Source organism: Aquarana catesbeiana, linkage group LG01 (assembly GCF_042186555.1).
Source record: "Aquarana catesbeiana isolate 2022-GZ linkage group LG01, ASM4218655v1, whole genome shotgun sequence".
Taxonomy (NCBI): domain Eukaryota; kingdom Metazoa; phylum Chordata; class Amphibia; order Anura; family Ranidae; genus Aquarana; species Aquarana catesbeiana.
This window is the reverse complement of record NC_133324.1, coordinates 57,248,218-57,257,345: the sequence shown is the minus strand read 5'-3', so window position 1 is coordinate 57,257,345 and position 9,128 is coordinate 57,248,218.

Sequence of the window (9,128 nt, the reverse complement as noted above, 5' to 3'; positions counted from 1 at the left end):
GAAGAGAAGATGGCAGATAAACAGTCACAACTTACGTAGGAGGATTTCTTTCATCTGTTTGTACACCTGAGGCCAGTCACTTCACTAGGTATATGTAAGGGTTTACAACCACTTTAACGTTTTGGTGAAATATTAGTGGAATAAATAACTTTTGGACTCCTAATGTGGCTCTTCCTTTCTTCATTATTCCTCCGACTCCACTCTAAAGTGGCCTTGGAAGCCCTCTGTAAGCGAGAGCTGACTATCCTATGTAAAACATGGATTGGTGGGGTATGCACTTTTTCTGCATGCTTGGTAATTGAAGATCTTTGGCCCTTTCACATCTTAAAAAGCTTGCAGGTATGGAGGTGTATGGAGGTGAATCAAAAAGTAACTGCGCGAAACTACAATTGCTACAATTGCAATGGCTAGTTTATGCTCTATTACTCCCAGCCTTGTACAACCCCCTCCACCCATAACAGTCAACTGGATAGGCTTTTTATCAAACCAGAAGACCAGACATTCTAGTCACACAAGGGCAAGGGATGAACAAGGCTAAAAGAAACAGTTGCCCACTCTGAGTCAATACACCAAGAACTGATGACTAAAAGAGTTGGATAAACTGGCGTACTTCTCTACTAGCAGTTTGGTTTACAGACTCAGAAACGACAATGGTGGAACACGTAGTTGTCCACCAGAGCACACCTAGCAAGTAGGTGCACAGTTGGTGAACTGGGACAGAGCGTTGTTACCAGTTCCAGGTACAGGCTCTCCTTCAGTTCACAATGACCAGGTTATGTTCCAACGACTAGATTGTTATTGGTTGTTAATCAAGGAGCCACAGGTAGTCAATATTTTAAGCATTCTTGACTACTGTACTGTATTGTGAAAGAAAGGTCTAAACCCAAAACTCCAGCTCAATAACTTTATTTAATTTGCATAAGTACAGAACACAAACAACTATTCTGTACTGTACAATACAATGATGTAAAGTGCGTTGTTCGGGTGGGGAGAGCTGGTCGTAAGTCAGAGCTGTCGTTAAACAGGTAAGTCATTAAACGAGGAGTATCTGTAGTACCTAAAAACAAACAGGACCGCCAGGTATTATTTTAATGTAAGATGCAGATTTAAAGCACATGTTAATTTTTTATATTTTTTTCATGATTTTTTATTGAGGTTTACGTGAGCATTATAAAAACACAGACACACAGAACACAACAAGCAGACTGAAAAAAACAAAGAAAGTTAAAATTAAAATAAAATAAACAAAATAAAATCGGTATAAAAAACCAAGGAAAAACAGCCTTGTCTGCGGCTAGTACAGCACACTCTGTTACTAAGAAGTACACAGGATGTATGGGCCTTCCTATCCCTCTGGAACATAAACAAGCATTCAATATCTTACATTTTGTACATTTTTTTGTCCACAATTAAATCTAGTTCAATGAGACAGTAAAATAGTACACCATAGCAGATCAATCTGAGAACATGTGGGGTGATTCAACCCACACACACACACACACACACACACACACACACACACACACACACACACACACACACACCTTGTCAAACTTGTGCGGCACTCCCTTACTAGTGTAGGTCGCTTTATAAAGCGGAAGGGCCCTATTGACCAGTGCCTTTCAAGACTCAATAGTGGGAGCTGCTGTTTTCTTCAATGAGAGAATTATTAGCTTTCTTGCATAACACAATCACAGAGCAAGCAAAGTACATGTGGCTCTAGTGGGGGCTAGCCCATCTACTAATCCAAAAACACAGGTCCTCATAGGGGGGTTAAAGGTAATAGATGTAACCGATTGAATACACTGAAGGGCCTAAGTCCAATAATCCTGAATAGCGGAGCAATCCCAATAATTGTGCATGAAATCTGCCCCAGGGACAGAGCAGCGCCAACAGGATGATGAGGTAGACACATGTTCATTTTTAAAGAAAAACTTGAGTGCTGTACTTTAAAATTCATACCCAGCTTCTCCCACCAACTGTATTTTATCTTTACATTCACTTCCCTCTAACAAATCGCTATACTAAGACCACACATTCTTATCTAAATCTGCAATTATGTGTTGCACCCTCTACCTAGTGTAGGCGCTAGAGTGAGATTATTTTGTTGTGCAGGTAAATTTAAGCAGGCCTAGCCAGAAGCTAGGCCTGTTTGTTTTGATCTGTGGGGCTGGGAGTGGCTTAGAGTAGGCTGGTGACTCACAGCTAGTTTCCTCTTTTGTTTACCTCCCTTCTGCTTCTAGAGGCTTCTAGAAGGAAAGTGGGGAAGAAAGGTGGAGCTGCCTGGGGTGTTCTAAAGAGCCCTGACCAATCCCCAACCTGGATTGGCGGGGGGCAGGTCTCCCTAAATACCCAGGGTCAGCCCAGCTGGAAGGGGTGGTTCGGGTGGAAGAACTGCAGATGGAGTGTTAGGCTGTGGGGGCCTTTGAGGAAGCCCCCCAGTCTGGGGGGGTGATCTTGGGCCAGGGGCTTGGAGCTGAACAGGAACCCCACACAAGCCCAGGGGTGTCTTGAACAGGAACAGGAGAGCACAGCGGGGGGGAATACTGCCGGACAAGTCCCCAGAAGGGATCCATCAGGTGTTGGTGAGTGACAGGCACAGTCGGGAGAGCTGGGAAAGGCATGCCAGAGGGGACTGGGAATGTGCAGTCGGAGATGGATGTAGAGCCAGCGGGAGAGACTGTGATGTTACTGGCAGTGAAGTTGGGCTGCTGCAGTCAGGAGGGCTGTCAGGGTCTGCAAAGGATTGACTGGGATCAGTAGTCCACCAAAGAGGGCAGTTAGCACCAGAACTGTCTTTTGCTACACTATAGGGGTCGGCAGTCCCTGCCTGTTATAAGGAACGTGCTAAGGCCTGGCTGAAACCTGAGTTAGGCCTAACCATGTGTTAACAAAAAACTGGCCCCCACCTATAACTGGCCTTCACAGCAAGGAGCACATGGAGGGCCATATACATGTAAGACAAAAACAATTCCATAGCTCAACTCACCAACCAGTCTCCTGACCAACCAAATTAATCCGTCTAACCGTCTGTTAAAAGCAGGGGTTTAGCAAATGCATGTGAAAGCTGCAAGGCCTCGTCACGGCACCCTGTGTTGCTTGCAGTCCTAACACTACAAATTTGTTAGTGTCTCCACAGTGGAAGCACATGCATGGAATGGATAGATGTGAGGCAGGTGAGCCTGGAGGCAGCCCAAGCCCCCTTAAAGGAACAGGAGCACACTGGACACCCTGCAAGTATTCTGAGGGTCCTGACCAATCCCCAACAGAAGGGTTGGCAGGGGGCAGGCCCCCTCAAATACTCTGGGTCAGCCCAGCTGGGGCAGTGGAGTTCGGTTGGTAGATGGGGATGTAGTGTTAGGCTGTCGAGGCCTTTAAGAGTAGCTCCCCAGTCTTGAGGGGTGAGCTCAGGCCTGGGCTCGGGTGCAGAAGGGACCCCTCTTTATGGCACACAGAGAGATCCTGACCAGATGGCATGGGAGCAAGGAGAGAACAGCAGGAGAACACTGCCGGGCAAATCTCCAGGAAGGAAGACAGCCACATGGGCTGGTGAGTTATACAGTCAGAGGACTGAGAGGCATGCCTGAAGGGACTGGGTGCAAGCTGTCTGGGATTGATGCAGAATCAGTCTGGGAGGACTGTGGAGAAGTAGCCAGGAGGACTAGTGAAAGGGGCTGCTGAAGCCACTCGGGCTGGCAGTGCCTGAAGAGGTGGTACTGGGATTAATAGCCACAGGAAGGACATCTAGCACCAAAGACCTCTCCATTTTTGCTACACCAAAAGGGGCCTGCGGTCCCTGCCTGCAAAAGACAATTACAAGGATCTGATTCAGTCAGTGTTGGATCAAAACCAAAGTGCTAGCTGGTCCTGGGAATGGTAGTTCTACAAGCAAGCGTGCTGAAGGTAGAAGAGGAATGTGTATATACCGGATGTATATAGGTTGAGTCTCTGAAGAGTTCTGCTAATCAAGTGGGCATCCCATATTAACCCTTTCCCATCCAAGTTCAAATTTTCTAAAAAAAAAAAAAAAACAAACCTGCAAGGACTGTTTCTTGATTTCCCGAGTGTATGGAAAATTCATGTGCCTGGCTGTGCAGGGTGAGAGATAACCAACATTCACCAGTGGCTCCTACTGGGGTAGCGCTATATAGTAGAGCTGCACAATTAATCGTTAAAAAATCGTGATCTCGATTCACCTCCCCTGACGATCTCTCCTGCTGAGTTTGACGATTCTTTCATATAAACAAGTGGAGAGATTATCTGCTCACTCAGCTGTCAAAAGAAAACATCCAGGCATTCTGCCAAGTTTAGAACTTGAAACATTGTATCTAACTTCCTTCTTAGATCAAAGGGATAGAACTTCTCTGTGTAAACAAATAACCTGGGCAATCTGCCAAGCTTTAAACAACGTGTAAATGCAGGAAGTTTAACCACTTAAAGTTTAAATCTTTTTCTGACACTTCTTTCTTAAGTTAAAATCAATATTTTTTGCTAAAAAAAATTACTTGGAACCCCCAAACATTAGAGATAATATATATATATATATATATATATATATATATATATATATATATATATATATATATATATATATATATATTTATTTATTATAATATTTTATAATATGGAATAAAATGGCAATTGCTGCAATATTTTATGTCGCACTGTATTTGCCCAGCTGTCTTTCAAATGCAATTTTTTGGGAAAAAATACACTTCAATAAATAAAAAAAAAGAAACAGTAAAGTTAGCGCAATTTTTTTTGTTTTAATGTGAAAGATGATGTTACGCCGCGAGAATCGTGAGAGAATCGTGATCTATCCTCTAAGCAAAAAAATCGTGATTCTCATTTTAGCCAGAATCGTGCAGCTCTACTATATAGTGTAGGGGCTGTCTTTTTATAACTTATTGCTTGCAGAACATGAAACAGGATATAGGTTAGCTTAGTATGGGATACTCTGGAAATACTGCATTGAAACAGGAGGACACACTTCACAAGGCTATTCTTTTTTAAACTGTGTTTAGGCCAGGGACTAATAGGAATGGCAATCACTGAGATCCTTAAAGAGCCATCTCAGTAAGAGCTACCACTGGCACTTATCACTCCAAAAGTAAAACAGCACAGTCACCAGGATCATGAGCTCAGGTCAGTATTTACAATGTCACAGGACAGCTGAACACTTCCCAGTTTCCACCGAACATCTCTATGTCACAGGACAACTGCACAATTCCTAGATTCCACTTCACATTGTTCATGCCACAGGACAGGTACACACTTTCCAGCTTCCACCGGGCACTCTTCAGAGAGTTCTCCAGACCAGATCCTTAGATGAAGTCACTTAATTAGCTCCAAAGATACTTAAGAGTAGCCCCCCCCCCCCCCCCACTCTGGTATCACTGGGACATCAATGAACATCAGAAAACTCCAGCAGAATTGCCTCAAAGGAGAAGGAGAACTTTTCCAGCAGGACAAGAACCTGGCTGCTCCAGGCCCCAAACTATTTATGTTCTCTCCAACCATCTACTGGGTACACCTGCCCAGGGATTGGCTGAAGAAAAATAAATATTCAAGCTGTCTATTTGACTCTCATAGTCCTTATGTTCTAAAACCCTCTAGAAGAGGGAGAGTCAAACCTGCAACCTTTGAGATCCAGAACAGCCCAAAGAAATCAATAGCTGCTCCAATGATTACAGAAGAGCTCAAAATAATTCAGTTTACCTATCATCCTGAGGGTGCCACAGACCTGTATAAAAATGCATTATCTATTAAAAAGCCAGTATAAAGGAATAATAGTGTTAAGAAGCACTTATGGGTTCTTCATCATTTTTTGTGTATTAATTCTCCATGTTGCGGGGGTATGACATGGGTGTATCCTTTGCCTAAATACTTTTTGCGAATAGGTGTCCATTTATCTCATCTCAGAAAGTTGGGTGGTATGTGAGTACCCCGGTCCATGTCAGGAGTTTTGCGTCCCAGGGGATCAGGGCCGGGGTTCTTTCTCTTTAGAGGAGAACCATGAGTATCTCCCGTGCAACTTTTTGTGTACTCACTTTGTTTGCACCTGGTATTAGTGTCGAGTGTGCACACCGCAGAGGTAAAAAATAAACAAAAATACTGTAAAAAAGCAACAATATAGGCTTTTTAGGGATCTTGACTGCCTACTCCTATTAGGAAGTTAAGGCTTGATAGGGCTTTAACTCTTGAAACATCATTGTGAAATTTTCTCACACCGCTGATCAATACCAGTAATTAACACTCATCCACTAGCTCCTTAGTATTAGCACGGATTGTTTTATAATATCACCAAGTCCTCCAGAACCAATGATCATGCCAATAAATTGAGTAACGCCTCGCTGAGTTCTAGCTGTTGTAAGACTCCCGGGAAGTGAGCTTATAATGGCTCATTAACCCTCCCAGGTTTATATCTTAGTGTACTATTATTTCTCCTTCCTATGTTTATCAACTTTGTCTTCTTGCTTTTTTTCCCTCTCACCATGCAAATGACCATCGTGGGAAATTATCTTAGCGATATGTCCAACTGTGCTGCCATGGCAACAAAGATAAGGCTTTGTGGTCACAATTTATAAACAGTTTATTTATAAGCCTCGGGGAGCTTTGGATTTTAAAGCTCGCAATTGCTTCCATAGCGCTGCTAATTTTTATTTCCCGTCTCTAGACTGTTTATCTCTGGAGTTTCAGTACTGCTGTTCCAAGCCCTGGATTTGATTAGCTTGTTTATCTCTTAATGCAGTATATATTTTTTTTTTTCCTCAATCAACTTCCAAAATGATAATTGTAACAGCCCGCAGGCTATAATGGCGTCTCGCCTTACAGTGATGGGAATCTTATTGGGGCCTCTCGCTCTTATCTGCCATCTGTTGGCTTAGTCAGGTACTGCGTCAGAGGTAGACAGGTGCCAGATTTTAGAGGAGACCTGTCAGGTTTGAAATAAGGAAGGTGCCATGCTGACCTGAGTTTAAACCTCCAAGGCTGTCATCTTTATCCTCAATTTTCAAGTTACTAAACTGGAACAAGCATGCAGCCAGTGTACTGTTGGGACACCTGATATTTTAAGGCAAACCATTCATAAAGCATGATGGCTAAGGTCAGCCTACGTTATACTCAGTCTTTGATGTCTCACTCTGTTGTTCATTTTCATACAGCTCCCTCTGGTTAGAAAGACAAGACAAGATCATCCAGGTTCCAGGGTGATGATGTCAAACTGCGCCCCCCCCCCCTTTATATGGGTGCCCTCAATCATCTTCTGCAGGTGGGATCTACGATACCAACACTATAATGCCATGTCTGCCTGTTTGACATTCGCAAGGTGCAACTAAAATAAAAGCTCAGGTGGCCATCTGGTACCCAGTGCCATCTTAATAGCATCACTGGCCCCTGGGCAAAGTAATGCACTGGGGCCCCTACCAGCCTGCATCAGGAGTTCACATCACAGTGCCCCCTTACATCAGTGCCCATTTACATCAGGTTCCCCTATAACAGTGACAATATACTGAACATCAGGCATCCCCATAACAGTGTCCCTTAGATCAGGTGTCCCCCATCACAGTGTCCCCATCCATCAGGTGTTCTTCATCATAGTGTTCCCATCCATTAGGTGCCCCCATCCATCAAGTGTCCCCATCCATCAGGTATCCCCACACATCAGGTGTCCCCATCCATCAGGTGTTTCCATACTTCAGGTGTCCCCATCACAGTGGGAGAAGGGAGGAGAAAGCTGAATCCTCTCTACAGCAGAAGCCAGCCGCTGTTGTTTCTGACAGAAGTGACATTGCAGTTGCAAGAGGGCATGAGCAGACGACTGGCCAATGCATCTCTCCAGTACAGTGCCCCCACCCCTTTTTCCTGGCCCTGATCATGGCCCCCTTATGCCAGGTGTGCCCATTCATTAAGCCGGACCTGCTAGTTACCCGCAGTTCTGGTACCCGCTGCGCGCCACACCCCCACACCCTAAGCATGCCACTGGCGCAGACAATGGACCTTATCAACAGAGACTTCACTGCTCCTCTGCTTGGGCTCCTCCTATCAGAAAGGGCAACCCCTAGGCAGCAGGCAGGATGGAAGGGGTAAACATGGGCTCACAGCTTGGTTGAATAAACTCTATGGACAGACTATAACCACTGCTGGTAGTTCTTTGCCTTCGCCGTATTGTACTCAACTCCTTGCCATAGACCTTCCCACCACATGCCTTGCCATTAGCTATTACATTCACAGGAAAGGACTGGCAGCACAAAGTTATAGTTTCCGCACTTTACTGTTGCCCTTGAAAGATGGCAGTGACATGTAGCAAGGTCCCAGGCCTCCTTTAATCTAATGAGAACCTCCAGAGCCAGGAACAGCTGACATCCTTCTATATAGAGTGGGTGTAATGCAATGTATATTCATGGGCACCAGACACTTCTTGAATGCAAATAGATTTATTTTCTCTTGATCAGTGGGAGAGAGGGTTTAAGGCCAGGACACCCTTAGGTAGTTGCAATGTCTATTGGCAGACTCCGAGACTTCTACAGGTAGACAGCCAAGCAAGGAAAGGCCCCCCTCAGGACACTAAGTCTGCAGGTGCAGGAGCACTGTCTCCTATGGCAACAGTCTTATGCCCCGTACACACGGTCAGATTTTCCGATGGACAATGTCCGATCGGAGGGTGTTGTCGGAAATTCCGACCGTGTGTGGGCGCCATCGGACATTTTCCATCGGATTTTCCGACACACAAAGTTGGACAGCAGGAGATAAAATTTTCCGACAACAAAATCCGATCGCGTCAATTCCGACCGTGTGTGGCCTGTTCCGACGCACAAAGTGCCACGCATGCTCAGAAGAAATTCCGACACGGGACAGCTCGTTCTGGTAAACTTAGCGTTCGCAATGGATACAGCACTTTCGTCATGCTGCAATGTAAAAAATGGTTTAATACAGCGCACTCTCTTCTTCTTTATAATGTGACAAGAATTAAGTAGTTTTGCTGCTCATATTCACACACACTTCTCACAAACTTTTATTTGTGTTTTTTTTAGTGGGATTCCCTCAATATATTGTTATTAGTTGTCACATCTGACAGTTTTATATTTTTAATGTTTTTTTTATTTTGTTTTTAAGCCTTTTTTTTTCTT